Below are 18,557 nucleotides of genomic sequence, written 5' to 3'. Positions count from 1 at the left end.
CAGGTTAGTGTGACTCCAGCCTTAGAGCGATCTACAGGATGGAAGTGGGGTGGGTCGCTCCACTCCAGGGCTGGGTCTTACAAGTGGCCATGGCCATAGATTCCTGTTTAAACCCTGCAGTATAGAGTTTTGGGTGTGTCAGTTTTGGTCTTGCAAGCAGACAGAGCAGTTGGTCTGCAGAGCACTCCCTGTGTGAGGCAACACAGGGCCAAGCGGAGCAAAAGGGTCTGTCACCCCCTGCGTACACGGCAGTGCGGTCGCTCACGGCAACCGGTCCCGGACTGTCTTTTGTTTTCCCGGTTGTGATCCGGAGGATACAGCGTGCTGTGCACTGTGTGAGTTTTTGGACATTAACCACGTTTTGTTTTGAACTTGCCTGGATCACTGCCTCATCACTGCACATCTTGGACACCGCTGCACTACACCTGTCTCACAAGTGTTTAGAAACATAACCGATCTACCTCAAGTCCACTTTAATGCCTTATCTAGTACACACGAAGCGAGAAGTGGATTTGTCACATTATTTGCTGCTTGCTGAGTGGACAGCTATCTAATTTACCTAGCAGGTGCAGAAAATCCGCAACATCAAAAACTCATAGTGGGAACATAGCCTTACTTTTTGGGTAGGTTCACATGATCGTTCAAAGCTTTATCCAGAAAACTGGGACAATTTTTTTTCCTCTGGGTCATTTGTGTGCAGTCTGGACACAATCTGTATTTTACATGAGCAGCTATTAACCATTTACAGTTTCCCATGTTACAGAATTAGAATGTATTAATAAAAATCAGATGCTACATATTGTGGCATCATTATTTTTTTTTTTTTTGTACGCACCCATAGACTTGAATGGGTGAATCTCATCCGATTTTTGGAAGAAACTAGAGCATGCTGTAAAATTTTTCACATGCAGATTATTATTATTTATTTATATAGCACCATTGGTTCCATGGTGCTGTACATGAGAATGGGTTACATACGAAATACAGATATCACTTACAGTAAACAAACTAACAATCACAGGCTGATATTGAGGGGAGAGAAGACCCTGCCCTTTCGGGCTTACATGCTACAGGATGGTGGGGAAGGAGACAGTAGGTTGGGGGGTTGCAGCAGCTCCAGTGATTATGAGGCGGTAGCTCTAGTAGTGGTGAGGAGGCAGCGGGGATCATTGTAGGCTTTCTTGAAGAGGTGGGTTTTCAGGTTCCGTCTGAAGGATCTGAATGTGGTTGATAGTCGGACATGTTGGGGCAAAGAATTCCAGAGGATGGGGGCTATTCGGGAGAAGTCTTGGAGGCGGTTGGGTGAGGAGCGAATAAGTGTGGAGGAGAGAAGGAGGTCTTGGGAGGCTCAGAGATTAAGTGAGGGAAGGTATCGGGAGATTAGTTCAGAGACATATGTAGGAGACAAGTTATAGATGGCCTTGTAGGTCAGTATTAGTAATTTGAATTGTATACACTGAGGGAATAGGAGCTGGTGAAGAGATTTGCAGAGGGGAGTAGCGAGGAGAAAGATGAATTAGTCAGGCAGCAGAGTTGAGGATGGACTGGAGAGGTTTGAGGGTGTTAGCAGGGAGACCACAGAAAAGGATGTTGTAGTAGTCGAGGCGGGAGATGATGAGGGCATGCACAAGGATTTTAGTAGATTGAGGAAGGGACAGATTCTGTAAGATGGAGAAAAGATGATGAGCTCAGATTTGTCCACATTGAGCTCGAGGAAGCAAGAGGAGAAGGAGGATATAGCTGATGAACACTCTGGGATTCAGTCAGTAAAAAAGATCGGTCATCTGCACTGTCCCATTGAATTAACATTGGTCCGAGTGCTGTCAGTTTTTTCCACAGATAGAACTCAGACCAAAAATACGGTTGTGTGCATGAGCCTTTTAAAGAGCCACTCCAGCACCACCAGGCATGCAAGTATTAGGCATATTTCCTAGTGTAGACGACCCCTGCCCATTAGTGCTGGCACGTTCCCTAGTGCAGCCGACCCCTGCATATTAGTGCCGGCACGTTCCCTAGTGCAGCCGACCCCCTGCCCATTAGTGCCGGCACGTTCCCTAGTGCAGCCGACCCCTGCCCATTAGTACCGGCACGTTCCCTAGTGCGGCCGACCCCCTGCCCATTAGTGCCGGCACGTTCCCTAGTGCAGCCGACCCCTGCCCATTAGTGCCGGCACGTTCCCTAGTGCGGCCGGCCCCTGCCCATTAGTGCTGGCACGTTCCCTAGTGCGACCGACCCCTGCCCATTAGTGCCGGCACGTTCCCTAGTGCGGCCGGCCCCTGCCCATTAGTGCCGGCACGTTCCCTAGTGCGGCCGACCCCCTGCCCATTAGTGCCGGCACGTTCCCTAGTGCGGCCGACCCCCTGCCCATTAGTGCCGGCACGTTCCCTAGTGCGGCCGACCCCTGCCCATTAGTACCGGCACGTTCCCTAGTGCGGCCGGCCCCTGCCCATTAGTGCCGGCACGTTCCCTAGTGCGGCCGACCCCCTGCCCATTAGTGCCGGCACGTTCCCTAGTGCGGCCGACCCCTGCCCATTAGTACCGGCACGTTCCCTAGTGCGGCCGGCCCCTGCCCATTAGTGCCGGCACGTTCCCTAGTGCGGCCGACCCCTGCCCATTAGTGCCGGCACGTTCCCTAGTGCGGCCGACCCCTGCCCATTAGTGCCGGCACGTTCCCTAGTGCGGCCGACCCCTGCCCATTAGTGCCGGCACGTTCCCTAGTGCAGCCGACCCCTGCCCATTAGTGCCGGCACGTACCCTAGTGCGGCCGGCCCCTGCCCATTAGTGCCGGCACGTTCCCTAGTGCGGCCGACCCCTGCCCATTAGTGCTGGCACGTTCCCTAGTGCGGCCGACCCCCTGCCCATTAGTACCGGCACGTTCCCTAGTGCAGCCGACCCCTGCCCATTAGTGCTGGCACGTTCCCTAGTGCGGCCGACCCCTGCCCATTAATACCGGCACGTTCCCTAGTGCGGCCGACCCCTGCCCATTAGTGCCGGCACGTTCCCTAGTGCAGCCGACCCCTGCCCATTAGTGCCGGCACGTACCCTAGTGCGGCCGGCCCCTGCCCATTAGTGCTGGCACGTTCCCTAGTGCGGCCGACCCCTGCCCATTAGTGCCGGCACGTTCCCTAGTGCAGCCGACCCCCTGCCCATTAGTGCCGGCACGTTCCCTAGTGCAGCCGACCCCTGCCCATTAGTGCTGGCACGTTCCCTAGTGCGGCCGACCCCTGCCCATTAGTGCCGGCACGTACCCTAGTGCGGCCGGCCCCTGCCCATTAGTGCTGGCACGTTCCCTAGTGCGGCCGACCCCTGCCCATTAGTGCCGGCACGTTCCCTAGTGCGGCCGACCCCCTGCCCATTAGTGCCGGCACGTTCCCTAGTGCGGCCGGCCCCTGCCCATTAGTGCCGGCACGTTCCCTAGTGCGGCCGACCCCTGCCCATTAGTGCCGGCACGTTCCCTAGTGCGGCCGGCCCCTGCCCATTAGTGCCGGCACGTTCCCTAGTGCAGCCGACCCCCTGCCCATTAGTACCGGCACGTTCCCTAGTGCAGCCGACCCCTGCCCATTAGTACCGGCACGTTCCCTAGTGCGGCCGACCCCTGCCCATTAGTGCCGGCACGTTCCCTAGTGCGGCCGACCCCTGCCCATTAGTGCCGGCACGTTCCCTAGTGCGGCCGACCCCTGCCCATTAGTACCGGCACGTTCCCTAGTGCGGCCGACCCCTGCCCATTAGTGCTGGCACGTTCCCTAGTGCAGCCGACCCCTGCCCATTAATACAGGCTGGCTGCAATCCACTAACATACAAGACATTACAGTCACATAGGACATGCTCGGCCCCTGCAGGAGCCCAGGAAACCCCACACCTCCCTTTAGTCTGGGATTAGTAGAATTATGGCCATTCTTGTGCTCATTCTGTGGCACACGGGTCGCTGCCAGGTTTGGACAATCATCCTCACTATTCACTGAGCAAAACTGCAAATCCCTGCACACTACAACGTCCATCATTCACATCTGTCCATGAACAGCAAGGCATGCCGGGCGTTGTAGTTCCGCCAACACACATTAGAGTGAGAATCAGTCACGTGGAGTCTGGCACCGCGCGTCTCCCGCTGGCTCTCGCGAGAGCTGCTCTCCTTTATTAGCTGGCGGCCGGGCCCTCCTCTTCCTCTCTGGGTTCGGTCGCTGGTAAGTAGCAGTGCGAGGCTTGGGCTGTGTGCGGGGACGGGCTGCAAGCGGCGGCGGAGTCACCTGCTGCCCGGTGTTACGGTGGAGCGGAGACGTCGGTAAGAGCCGCGGTGCTCGCTCGTCGGTATATCCCGCGGAGCCTGGCGGCCGGCCGCTATTCTTCTCGGCGCAGGCCGCGCTCTGGTCATGTGCCGCCGCGTGTACGCCCCCTCATTGTCCACTCAGAGCTGCCGTGCCTGCAGTGGCATCACCGGGGCAGAGCGTACCCTCTCTAAAACACAGCGCGGAGCCGCCATCTCCACCCTGTATCCTGTCGTGAGGGACACGTAATACCCGGCCGGGAGGGGGTTAACATCCCGCGCTGCGCCACGTGATGCGGGTCTGCAGCTGCGAGCACATCGCGCGGGGCCCGGAGGTGCAGCACGGGGAGCGCTGCGGGCGGAGCGTGTCCGCATGGCCTAGCGTCGGGAGGAGCGTGGGTGGCCGCCTGTTTCTCCATGCATCTGAAGTACAGTGCAGCCCCAGTGACTGCTGCCCCATCTGGCGGGTACCGGCACCTTGTTCTGCTGCGTATTAACCTTTGCTGCGTTCATAGATCAGCTGAGGAGGCCAGAAAGACACTCATGGGGGCTCCTTATGCAATCAGTAATGCAGCACTGTACAGGCTATAGGAGACTGTACAGTTTGTAATAAAATCCAACTGCAAAGTGTTAAAAGAAGTCATTCCTATGGGATTCCGCAGGTGCTGTGCCCATGCTGTGGATTTTACTGCTGCAGAATCGCATAGCGGTAAAATTCGCAGCATTTTCATTATTTCTGCAGAATCGTGGTGCCGCCGCCATAGGATTGCATTCAAACTCACTTTGCGCATGTGACTATGCCTACCATGCATAAAGTGAGCGGTTCATGTGCGGATGGTACCCAGGGTCTGGAGGAGAAGACTGTCCTCCACACCCTGGGCACCATAATCCTGTTAAAAATAGAATTAAAAGTAGTGATATACTTACCCTCTCGCGAGCATGGTGTCACAAAGGTCCTATGCACAAAGCTAAGGACATCGGGGGCCGTCAGAAGGTGAGAAAACCTTTTTTTTTTTTTTTTTTTTTTTTTTTTTTTTTTCCCATATCTTTTACTATTGATGCCACATAGGCAGCATCAATTGTAAAGAGGTGATCACACTTGCACTATGCTTGACAAGTGTGACCAACCTGTCAATCACTTTTCCAAGCAATGCTTCAAATTGCTTGGAAAGCACAAGCATTCTGCAAGCTAAAAACGCTTGTGTTTTGCGGGAAAACGCATGTGAATTCCGCATGCATTTTACCCGCAGCAGGGAGTTGCAGAAATGCAGACGTTTCTGCAACGTGGGCACTTAAAGGCCTGTCACACAAAGCGATATTGCTAGCAATATCGCTATAACATCACTGGTTTTTGTGACGTTATAGTGATATTGCTAGTGATATCGCTATGTCTGATACTTACCTCCGACCGCTCCCCCGCTGGTTATCGCTGATCGCACAAGAACGTCCTGGGCCGTTTCTCGTCGTCAGCTTCCTGCTGTGGATATGAGCGACGCGGGCGGGAGGATGTCAGGATCGCCTCGTCTGACAGGTAAGTAGCGACCCCCGTCCCCAGCGATGTCGCTGGTGAGATCTGCCTGTTGGCAGCTCACTAGCGACCACTTAGCGATGCACCAGCGATCCTGACCGCGTCATATCGCTGGTCGGGATTGCTGGTGCATCGCTAAGGCTTCTTTCACACATCAGTTTTTCGCCGTCAGGCGCGATCTGGCTTTTTTTTGTAAAACCGGATCCGGCAAAATGCAATGCCGGATCCAGTTTTTCCCCATTGACTTGCATTAGCGCCGGATGGCGTTGCGTTTCATGCGTTTTTTGCCGGATCCGGCTACTTGTCTCAGTCCGGCGTCTGGAAAAAACGGCTACTGTAAAGTTTTTTTTTTTTTTTTTTTCCTCTGGCGAAAAAGCCGGAAGCGCCGGATCCGACGCTTCCGGCTTTTTGCCACAATGAAAGTCTATGGGTGCCGGAATGCGCCGGATCCAGAAAAAGACGGATCCAGCCACCGGATCCGTTTTTTTAAGTCTGCGCATGCTCAGATCCAATTGGTCAGCCCCCAGGAAACAGATATAACCTGCTAGACGGATCCGGCAGAAAAACGGATCCGTTTCTACAGTTATCCAAAATTTATGCCGGATCCGTTTTTTCTAAAAATAGCCGGATCCTGCCTGACGGCAAAAAACTGATGTGTGAAAGTAGCCTAAGTGTGACAGTACCTTTAGCCTTACAGGCTGTTGTCTCCTTACGCAGTGACATGCCATGTCTGGCATGCCAGTGTGGGGAGACTTCAATGCCTTGGTAGCTAATTAAATGTGCAGATTCTCTTCAAAGAGGAAGAGGACTAACTCTAGCACCACCTATTGTAAGTAGCAGTCCTACAAGTCTTGCAGTATGACGCTGGATAAAAGCCAAATCAGAATCTCAACTTGCAGTGTTCAATAGGTGATGATAGAGTGCTATCTGAAGAGACAGTTTGCATATACATGGTTTTAGAAACCCACAAGTAAGAAGTGTGCACTTAAACATTTTCAGCAGTCCTTTTAGCTCTGAAAAATGCTACAGAAAATGCATGGATTTTTATTTTTTTGCATTTCAATAGGGAAATGCTGGCAAAATTGACATGCTGCAGAATTGAAGCTGCTTTAAATCTGCAATAAGAGGCAACATGGGTCTTCAGAAAAATCTCAATCTGGCAGAAAAATTGCTGGGAAAAACACAACGTAGGAACAAGTCCTAAGGGTCTGTGGACACGTTGTTGTGTTTTTTTTTTTTTTGTTTTTTTTTTGTTTTTTTTTTATTCAGTTTTGTCACAACCTGAAGAAATTCCTATTCCCAGCAAACATTAAGATTTGTGAAGTCTCATACATGCCAATTCTTACAATGTGTTTGCTGCAGATTTCACACATACAAAGTATGGGAAAGTTGTAACTTCGTGAACTTTATGCTGTTTTTCTTGCCATGAGATGCAAAAACTTAGTGTGCACATACCCAAGTGGTCTGTGTTAGTTAGGTAAAAGGGAAGCATTGTGGGTCTGTTTAGTGTATTGAAGGATATAGAAAGATCTTTCCAGAAAATAGACCCCATAACAATGTCACTCCCGCTTCTCTCATGCCATGAATCGCTTGATCTGATAAATGGCCTTGCAGGCACTTGGCCCTGGAGGTAAGTTGGCTTTGGTCACATGTCTTTGTAACGGTATGACTGGATTGACCAGTTTGGGTTTGTATATATTTTAATACATAATTGAACGTATTAATAAACCTTATGGATTCAAAACATGACATTGAATTGTTAAAGCTTTTACTAGAATATTGTTCCTCTTTATTAAAAGAGCAATGAAGGGGGTTTTACACTAGCTGTTATGGCATATGGCTGTCATAAGTACTCAGAAGTGGCAATTATAGTGATCCACTCGATCTATGTACAGAGGGCAAACTTCCCTCAATGTCTACCTAAGGGTGTGTGTACACATTGTGGCTTCTGCTGTGGAGCCGCAGCGGATTTGGCCCTGCGGATCCGCAGCAGTTTCTGCTGCATTGCACAGTACCTTTATAGTCCATAGAAATTGTAAAACGCAGTGCACATGCCGTGGATTTTTCTGTGCGGATTAGCTGCGGTTTTAAATCCGCAGCATGTCGTTTCTTTATGTGGAATCTGCAGCGGTTTGACACCTGCTCCAAGACCAGGTGTCAAAACGCAGGGAAAAACCACAGGCTAATGTGCACTAAATATTCAGGTAAAACGCCAGTCGTCTGACCTGTGGATTTGGCTAAATCTGCACAGAAAAATCCGCAACAGAATCCGCAACGTGTGCACACCCTTAAGAGGCCACCCTATTTGGAGGGTTTGGGATAAGAGCAAGATCACACAATGCAACGTCTCGTTACCAGCTATTACGAGTTAGGACTGGGTACAAACCCCAGTTGTCATGTTAGGATAGTAGTAATCTCAGAATAAATGCCATGTTCATCCAATTTGATGCAGGAAAGATGTATATCTTTGTACAGTGTTAGCCAGTAGATAGAAAAATATTCAGAATTGAGAGTCCTCAGTGGTTAAGGTATCAACCACTGAGGACTCAATTCTGAATATGTTCATCCAAGGCTTTTTTGTTCTCTACATATTCCTGATTGTTCAGTGTCTGTGCAGATTTTATATGTATCTGAATTGTACATTTTAAAATATCGCTTGCTCTTCTTTTGTAGGAATCTCTTGGAAATCTGCTTTTACCGACTGGAGTGAAGTTTCTGGCAGTGGAACTTCATTTTTTAAGACTGTCTTGTGTGTTCACAAATTAGTGCTCCAAAATGGGGAAAATGAAAGAGCTGAATGAATTTGAACGTGGCATGATAATTGGCACGATCCTTTCAGGCAAAAGCGTTGCAGAGGCTGCAAAACTGCTCGGCTTTTCACGTGCAACAGTGTCTCGTGTGTACAGAGAGTGGTCCAATTCCCAAACAGAAGAGGACAAACAGCAGGCTAGTGCCGACAAACAGCAGGCTAGTGCCGACAAACAGCAGGCTAGTGCCGACAAACAGCAGGCTAGTGCCCCGAAACAGGCGGCTTAGTAAATGCTCCAGTGTACCCCTAATCTCCACATCATCATGCTGAACAACACGGGTGTGTTTACTTTGACCTGTTAATGCAGTCTGTTTTATGCAATGATTAGTTTTACAGCCCAGTCTTAAAACCTCTGTGGCTTTGCTTGGACTACATTTAAGTGTAATGTACAATGCTGAATTACCACATATTGTATCGGTGTCATATGGGATTTTATAAAGTTTTCCATATGCTGGAAATACTGACCTACAGTGCAAATTTGAATGTGTTAAATCTGCATGTAATGAATATTTTGTAGATAATTCCCTGCAAAATCTATAATGGACTGCAATTGCTTTGAATATAGTTATGCAAGCTTTCGGTGGCTAGTAATGTGAACCTGCTATATGGCCTCCCAAGATAGAGATGGGCTGCTATATACTGCCTCACTGCTCTTGTAGTCCACTGTAACGTTTATCCTACATGGGTGCATGTCCCTCCCTGGTCATCTCTATAATGTGGGGTCCTTCTGACCCCTTATCTTGCATGGGTTCGCAGCTCAATCACTGCAAGACTGAGAGTGTAACTATTGTGGACCTGAACTTGTGGCATAATGACAAGTTATACCCAGGTCAAAGCTGGGAATGTTTAAGTATTCAGGCTACTTTTAAAGGGGGTTTTACACATAGCGATATCGCTATAACGTCACTGATTGTGTGATACTTGCCTCCGACCGGCTCCCCCGCTGTCCATCGCTGATCGCGCGAGAATGTCCGGCTCCATTTCTCGTCGTCAGCTTCCTGCTGTGACGACGAGCGACGCGTGGAGGCGGGCGGGAGGATGCCAGGATCGCTGTGTGTGAAAGGGGAGTATCGTGCGATGTGTCGCTGCTGCATCGCTGTGAGGTCTGTGTGACAGCTCACTAGCGACCATTTAGCGATGCACCAGCGATCCTGACCAGGTCGGATCGCTGGTGCATCGCTAAAGGTAAAAGGGCCTTTAGTGTGTCCCCTTTCCAGCTTTGCCCACTTTAAGACTTATTCTTTAAGTGGCCATCACAGGGGGGTATATAAAAGCTCTCTAAAACTCAAGGTAAAAATGTTTTTACTTTGTATCCTGTCGGGAGCAACATTGCATTGTCTGACTTGTGGTTATTTGCATCACTGTTTTACTTGTGTGTAATCAAACTTTTGTCTTATTACAGGAACTTGAGAATCATCTAAAGTCCACTTCCTTTATCTATGGCTTACAATCTGCAATCTGTCTACCCTGATAGCCAACTATACAAGATCCATCTAACTTGATGAAGTACTTACACCATGTGACTTGGCGGACTCCCCTCGGGGATGCCCTTCTTGACGCTTACACAGGCCTATTGGAGAGCTTTGTAAAATGTGTGCTTGCATAATTATACTATTCAGCTTGTGCACAATATTTAGTAAAGTCTTATTTCCATTCCCACACCATATCAATCTAGCCTGTGGAGTTGGGTCCAAAGTTTCAAGAGTGGGATTGACTCGGTTATTCCTTATGTTCAGATGTGTAATTATTAGGTATTGTGGCTTTTTTTTCCTCCCCCTTCCAGCAGACAGTGGGCCAAAGCATTCACTGCAAATTACTACTGGCTGCAGCATTATTTACAAATGCCAGTGATCTGAGTCTCAATGGTTTTGGTGCTGAGATGTACTGGTAAGAATAGGGGCCATGCACTTAAGATGTCATCCTAGGAGGCTCACTGAAGTCTCACACTGTGGTAAAACTGTTAAAATGAATTGCTCCCTATGGGAAAGCTTCATGATTTTGCAGCCTTTTTAATAATTTACTAGAACACAATAACTACTAGTTGATATCTGATTCTCATTACAAATAATGGCTGTAATTTCTAATAACATAAGCTAAATGGTATTTCCTAATGGGACCTGCCAAACTGTGCCTGCAAGATCCAGTGCTCAGTACATTACCTTGTATTCTCCAGTAGCCTGATGGCCAGTGTCAGGAGTGTAGGCTGACTGCTATGAAGACAGGCTTGGGATACATTCAGACAGTGCCATCTTTTAACTTATTACAAGGGACTTTACTGCACTTTCTAACTATTTCTGACAGCCCCTTAAAGGTAAAAACAACTTGGGGCATGGATGTAGAGTAAACTGCAAACGGCCATATTTTCCTGCAGTGACCCAATCCCCCATTCATCCAGCACAGGCCACACAACAAGCAATGACATCTATTTGTCACAACCATTGAGGCATTGTATGTTTCTCTCATGCACATGTCTGTCACCTGATCACTGCGGTCAGAGGCCTTAGCGGTCCTGTGGCATCACTTTGGTGCAGACCACTGGAGTGGCCTGTGCTGGAATCTGGGGGCTCACAGGTATGACTGCTAGGGAGTGCTGTAATGTTGCAGTCAACCCAAGTTGTTATGAAGACTGCTTCACAGTAAGCAACTACATGTGATAAGACCATATGTCACCATGTATTAACACTTGGTGTGCTGACTTGTAACCACTTCATTTCGAGTTTTTAGTTAGGTTGTTTCCCTCTAAATGGTCAAATCCTTGCTTAGTCCCATCTTCTGCCCACTGAAATACTGGTAAACTCCTATAGCACTTGTTTTGTGTGCTTGGATGGTATATCTATGCACCTCTTGGACAGCAAGAAATGGAACAGTCTTATTGCCTAAAAGCTAGATCAATCGTTTTATGTAAAGTGTATTGAAGAATTGTTTTGTGGACCAAACGCTCTTATTCTGTGTGCCATTGTAGTGCTGAATACTCCTATTTTGCTTTGAAAAACTTGTTTTTTTTGTATCCTTGACTGACCTGAATAATAAAAAAAAAATTAATGAAAATGACTGGCTGTGAATATTAATGTATAAATTATGCTGAGGAGAATCTGCCTGGGTGCACTGTAAGGCCCTGTGCAGATTCTGTGCAGTTCTGCAGCAGATTTGGCCCTGCAGAACTGCACATGATGTACAGTACCATTTAAGGCTATGTAAAACAAAAAAGGCTGTGCACATGCTGCAGATTTGGTGCAGAATAAAAGAAGCAGCATGTCGCTTCTTTTGTGCGGTTTTGCTGCAGTTTTCCACCTGCTCCATTATAGAAATCTGCAGGTGGAAAACTGCAGGGGAAATCCACACAAAAACTGCACTAAATCTGCAGGTGAAACGCAGGTCATTTGACCTGCGGATTTCTTCCATTCTGCGCGGAAAAATCCGCAGGGCCAAAAAGTACGTCTGCACTCAGCCTAATGAAGTAACTGGCTTTTTTTTTCTCATCAAATTCTATTTAGTTAATAGATATACATAAACAATCTCTCAAGATGCCTATTCTACATACGTGTAGTTTCAATATAAATCTTGTATGCCCCAGTGCATACATCTCATTCCTCTTCTCATAGTCCCTCTTCAGAGCTGTCCAGCTAGTCTGTGTAGAATCTGCCTTGTGCTCCTGTAAAAGCAGCAGAAAAATACTGAAACAAGGGGGCAAATACAAATAACACACCAGAGTAACTTTGTGGAAATATTAGATGTTGTAATTGGCGCACAAACACCACCCTACAGAATACCACAAGCAAAATGGCCTGTAGTAGACATGAGTAAGGGGGTGAAACGTGAGAAAGTGACAATCAAAGATAATATTGTAAAAGTACAATCCCCCCTTTAGAAAACATGCCAATTGTGGAACAGGAGAATGGTGCTGTCTTGGGTCCCCTGGTGAACCTCTGGTCTGAAAAGGGGTGCATTGTGCCCCTTACCGAAGACATTGGGTCTGGGCCTCTTATTGTACAGTAGTCTGCCTGACCAATTCTATTGTGCAATCAACATCAATAAAACTGTCCTTTACCCTTCGCCACAACAGCACCCACTGGAGGTAACGGATCCGCCCCATTGGAACAGGAAACCCTACAGAAAGATGAAAGGGGGCTGTCCGCCTTTCCTCAGTTTTGGTTTCCTGTTCCCATGGAACCTCAGGAAGAATCCTTCGGAAAGCATACCTGGGCCAGTGCACGCTGCCTGTGCAGTAACCGTGAGAACAGCAGGGGCTGCGGTCCAGAGGCAGCGTCGGGGGAGTTTCCATTAGATGGCTCCCCCCCCTCGTCTGGTGGGTAGATGAGTGATGACCGGGTCTGGGGAGGGCCGCCTGGTCTCGGCAGCGTGCTAGGCAGCGCCGAAGTTCTCAGGAGCCGCCGCTGCAGGAGCGGTAAGAGCGCCAGTGGCGCGAAGAAAAAAACCCAGCGGCAGCATTCTGGCTGAGAGGCGGCCCCGTGTACAGAGCGGCGCTGCCTGACACGGGTGCTCCGAGCCCCGGAAGTAATGAGTGAACTTACAGGGCATGATGGCTGAGGCGCAAGGAGCGCGATTGAACCCGGAGGGACTTCCGGGTCAAAAAAAGAGGGAAGAAGGCCCTATTTAAACAGACGCCGCAGAGCAATCTGCGATGAACCATGTCATCTCCGGGAGACGTGCACGTTCCAGCAGAGTACTCTGCAGGGGGCAGTACCTCCCGGGACCGTGCTGCCAAAGGATCCACGGACACCGCTCGCAGGAGAATCAAAATCCTGGACTGGGTCTCAGTCATCTGATCCGGTACCATAAGCTTCACTGGGTGAGTGAGCAAAAGATAGCTAGGTCCATATATATTTGGACAGAGACAACATTTTTCTAATATTGGTTCTAGACATTACCATAATGAATTTTAAACAAAATAATTCAGATGCAGTTGAAGTTCAGACTTTCAGCTTTCATTTGAGGGTATCCACATTAAAATTTGGATGAAGGGTTTAGGAGTTTCAGCTCCTTAACATGTGCCACCCTGTTTTTAAAGGGACCAAAAGTAATTGGACAATTGACTCAAGGCTATTTCATGGACAGGTGTGGGCAATCCCTTCGTTATATCATTCTCAATTAAGCAGATAAAATGCCTGGAGTTGATTTGAGGTGTGATGCTTGCATTTGGAAGGTTTTGCTGTGAAGGAAACATGCGGTCAAAGGAGCTCTCCATGCAGGTGAAACAAGCCATCCTTAATAAGCTGCAAAAACCCATCCGAGAAATTGCTACAACATTAGGAGTGGCAAAATCTACTGTTTGGTACATCCGGAGAAAGAAAGCACTGGTGAACTCATCAATGCAAAAATACATGGGCGCCCACGGAAGACAACAGTGGTGGATGCAGTTATTACTACGGCTGAGAATTAACATCAAGCTCCTCTCCTCTCTTCACACAGGTACAATCTCCTCTGCTTCTGCTACAATCCTGCTTACTGTCATCTAGTGCAACCCTTCATTTAATGGTATATAACAGTGCCTATTGAATGTTTGCTAAATTCATTTGTTGCATTGAACTCAATACTTACTGCTGTATAGCCATCTTGGGGGCTGTAGAGATGTTATCAGGTGTAAGGTGTTAGTAGCATATGGATGTAGCCAGGTCCTGTGCCTTTGATTGTCTAACATCCCCTGGTGTGCTAGGCAATTGGTAATTTATCCCAAATCAGTTCCCACAATCCCTCTCACCTGATCCTCTACTCAGTCCTATATATTCAGATGCCTTCTAGGGAGGCACGTGTGTCTCCCTGCAGCATAAGTATCACTGCAGCAAAAGTATCTTGAAAATGCAGTTATTACTATGGCAGTTAGTCCCAGCAGGAGTCAGGACCCCACACTATCTACCTGGGGATATCTGCTGAGTAAGCCATTCTTATTACTTGGACTTGGCTTTTCTTAACCTATCTTATTTCTTTACCATGTTTACATATGCCCACAGTGTTTGCTCCTTTAGTCCTCACTCTCCTTTGCTATCCCCAAACCCCAGCACCCTCTAACCAAATAATCATCTTCCCTTCCCTCTTTCCTCCCCACCTGACCTCAGCTGAACTGCTCCTCAACCTCAATCTGTCTGAATGAAACATAAAACAAGCTGCCCACTCCACCCATCTGCTCTACCTTTCTCTGCTTCTCACTGCTGGTGACATATATCTCCCAATCCTGGACCCCCACAGCTCTCACCCCCCCCCCCCCCCCCCGCTACTTACCCTTCCTACAGCTCCCTATCTAATAAGAACTACCGCAGTCTTTCCAACTTAAAACCCGTGCCATTGACACCCAACCCCCTGCTCCCTCTCGGGAGCACTTTGGAATGCCCGCTCCATCTGCAATAAGCTCCATGTGGTTCATGACCTCTTTCTCACAATCTTGCCTTCCTCGGCCTCACAGAAACATGGCTGACGCCGCCTCCCCTGCTGCGCTGTGTTACAGCGGCCTCCACTTTACCCACAGTCCTCGCCCTGGCAACAAATAGAATCGTAAAGTTGGAAGGGACCTCCTGGGCCATCTGGTCCAACCCCCTGCTCAAAGCAGGATTCGCTAAATCATCCCAGTCAGATGTCTGTCCAGCCTCTGTTTGAAGACTTCCATTGAAGGAGAACTCACCACGTCTCGTGGCAGCCTGTTCCACTCATTGATCACTCTAACTGTCAAAAAGTTTTTTCTAATATCTAATCTGTGTCTCCTCCCATTCAGTTTCATCCCATTGCTTCTAGTCTTTCCTTGTGCAAATGAGAATAAAGTTGATCCTTCTACAATGTGACAGTCCTTTAGATATTTGTAGACAGCTATTAAGTCTCCTCTCAGTCTTCTCTTTTGCAAACTAAACATTCCCAAATCCTGCAACCTTTCCTCATAAGACAGGGTTTGCAGACCGGTCACCATTCTGGTCGCTCTTTTCTGAACTTGCTCCAGTTTGTTGATGTCTTTTTTAAAATGTGGTGCCCAAAACTGGACACAATATTCCAGATGAGGTCTGACCAAAGAGGAGTAGAGGGAAATAATGACTTCACGTGATCTAGACTGTATCCTTCTGTTAATACATCCTAGAATTGCATTTTCCTTTTGCTGCCTACTTCTCCAGTTTATTTATATCTTTTTGAATCCTCTCTCTCTCTTCTCTAGTATTAGCTATCTTTGTGTCTACTAGCTTTGTGTCATCAGCAAATTTAATCAGTTTACCCTCAATTCCTTCATCTAAATCGTTGATAAATATGTTGAACAATACAGGGCCCAGGACAGAGCCCTGTGGTGTACCCCACTTGAGACATTCTTCCAACTGGATGTGCAGCCATTTATGACCACTCTTTGGGTCCGATCACTAAGCCAGTTATGAATCCACCTAACAGTTGCCTTGTCCATTCCATACTTAGTCATTTTTTCAATAAGGATTGTATGAGAGACTTTGTCAAATGCTTTGCTGAAGTCAAGATATACTATATCTACAACATTTCCTTGATCCACCCAATCAGTGATTCCGTCATAGAAGGAAATTAAGTTAGTCTGACATGACTTATTAGTTACAAACCCATGCTGACTGTTTAATCACTTCATTCTTATCCAGGTACTGACATACATGTTTAATAATTTGTTCAAAGATCTTTCCTGGTATAGAAGTCAGACTCACCGGCCTATAGTTGCCTGGGTCCACCTTCTTTCCCTTTGTGAAGATGGGAACAACAGTTGCTCTTCTCCAGTCTTCTGGCACTTCTCCTGTTCTCCAAGAACTTTCAAAGATTATAGAGAGGGGTTCAAAAATTTCTTCTGCTATCTCCTGCAGTACTCGGGTGTAATTCACCTGGACCTGGAGACTTGAATTCATTTAGGTTAGCTAAGTGTTTCCTCACTATCTTTCTTTTTATAGATATCCTGGATTCTTCAATTCCCTTAATAGGACAGTGAACAGCAGTTGATGCTACATTTCCTTTCTGAGAGAAAACAGATGCAAAATAGGAATTTAAAAGTTCAGCCTTCTCAACATCCTGTCTTACCATTTCATCATTTTCATCCTGTAAAAATCCTATAGCATCTTTGACTTTTCTTTTACTTTTGACATATCCCCAAAATCCTTTATTATTGCTTTTGACATCTCTTGCAAGCCTCAATTCATTTTCAGCTTTAAATAATCTGATTTGTGCCCTGCAGGTTCTGTAGACAGCATTATATTCTTCTTTAGATATGCCTCCCTCTTTCCATTTTATAAACATTTTTTTTTCTTCCTTTTTAGCATGTGCTTAAGTTCTGTGTTCATCCATCCTGGTTTTCTTAAATGCTTCCTCTTCCCTCTTTTCGGAATTGTTAACAACTGTGCTTTAAGAATTTCATTTTTCAAGATTTCCCATCCTTCATGGACATTTTTGTCTTTAAGGATATCCAGCCATTGGATCCCTCCAATTCTCTTTCTGAATCCCTTAAAATCTGCCTTTCTGAAATCTAACCTTGACGTCTGAGTCTTCACAGGTCTTCCTCCTCTAGTTATCCAAAATTCTAAAACATGGTGGAGGAGTGGGTCTTCTCCTTTCTTCCAACTGCACCTTCAACCCAATCCCACCTCTTCCTTCCCTAATCCTCCCCTCCTTTGAAGTCCACTCTATCCGCATCTACTCTCCCTCCATGTGGCCGTCATATACCGACCTCCAGGCCCAATCACTGCCTTCATTGACCAATTCTCTACCTGGCTTCTTCATTTTCTTTCAACTGACACCCCCACTATCATCATGGGTGACTTCAACATCCCCACTGATACCCTTCAGTCAGCAGCCTCCAAACTCCTGTCCCTTCATCCTTTGGACTTATTCAGTGGTCCTCCTCAGCCACCCACACAGATTAACACACATTAGACCTGGTCTTCACCTGTCTCTGCTCTCTTTCTAACTTCACCACCTCCCCTCTCCCTCTCTGACCATCATCTACTCACTTTCTCATCCCTGTCCTCCTCACCTGGCACCCATGTCCAGCAACACGCACACCCCCGCAGAAACCTTGCACACCTAGACACCCATGCACTCACTGACTCTATTCTACCACTGGCATCCATATCCTCACTCCATGACAGACGGTGCCACTGCTTTCTACAATGCCACTCGCATCAGCTATTGATGCGGTTGCCCCTCTCGTTCATGGCAGAATGCGACATATCAACAGACAACCCTGGCACAATAACACCACTAAAAAGCTCCGGCAAGTGTCCAGGATTGCAGAGCGGCGCTGGAAGAAAACAAATTCGCAAATGACTTCACCACATTCAAACAGGCAACACTCGATTTCATATCTGCCCTCACCTCTGCTAAACGCCTACTTCACAACCCTCGTATCTTCCCTATCTTACAACTCAAGACAGTTATTCAAAACTTTTAACTCCCTCCTCCGCCCACCACTGCCTCCTCCAACCTCCCACATCTCTGCCGAGGACTTTGCCACACACTTCAAAAACAAGATTGACCAAACAAGGCAAGTCTTCCTCACTCAACCACCACAACCCCTTTGTATACCAGACCAATGCCCAAACCCCATAACCTCACTCTCCAACATCACTGAAGGGGAGCTTAATCATCTCTTCTCCAAATCGCACCTCACAACCTGCACTCGACCCCATCCCATCTCCTCTCCAACCTCACCACCACACTTATCCCATCCCTCACCTACCTCTTCAACCTATCTCTAACATCCGGTACCTTCCCTTCTGCTTTCAAACATGCCACAATCACGACTCCTTCAAAAAACCAACCCTTGACCCAACCGCTATGTCCAGCTATCGCCCAATATCGTTGCTTCCATTTGCTTCCAAACTCCTGGAACAGCATGTCCACGCAGAACTTTCCTCCCACCTATCATCTAACTTGCTCTTTGACAATCTGGTTTCCGCCCCCATCACTCCACTGAGACGGCCCTGACCAAAATTACTAACGACCTACTTACAGCCAAAGCAAAA

General features: G+C 47.8%; 1 long non-coding RNA gene and 1 other non-coding gene across 5 annotated transcripts; both read left to right on the top strand.

Annotated features, from left to right (window-relative positions):
• Positions 1 to 313: 313 nt before the first annotated feature.
• On the top strand, positions 314 to 11,646 carry LOC141096753 (uncharacterized). Of its 4 annotated transcripts, none has more exons than XR_012233769.1 (3): positions 314 to 335; positions 8,463 to 8,877; positions 10,001 to 11,646. It is a non-coding gene; the product is annotated as an uncharacterized lncRNA (long non-coding RNA). The 4 variants fall into 4 exon arrangements; XR_012233767.1 differs by lacking the exon at positions 314 to 335 and adding an exon at positions 4,158 to 4,181; XR_012233766.1 differs by lacking the exon at positions 314 to 335 and adding an exon at positions 4,169 to 4,279.
• LOC141096848 (small nucleolar RNA SNORA26) lies at positions 9,818 to 9,930 on the top strand. The gene has a single exon (XR_012233799.1). It is a non-coding gene; the product is annotated as a small nucleolar RNA SNORA26 (small nucleolar RNA).
• Positions 11,647 to 18,557: the final 6,911 nt, after the last annotated feature.

Source organism: Dendrobates tinctorius, unplaced genomic scaffold (genome assembly GCF_039654945.1).
Source record: "Dendrobates tinctorius isolate UK_male_01 unplaced genomic scaffold, ASM3965494v1 ptg000079l, whole genome shotgun sequence".
NCBI classification, from domain to species: domain Eukaryota; kingdom Metazoa; phylum Chordata; class Amphibia; order Anura; family Dendrobatidae; genus Dendrobates; species Dendrobates tinctorius.
The sequence above is the reverse complement of the archived record's forward strand: the minus strand, read 5'-3'. Positions and strand labels throughout refer to the sequence as shown.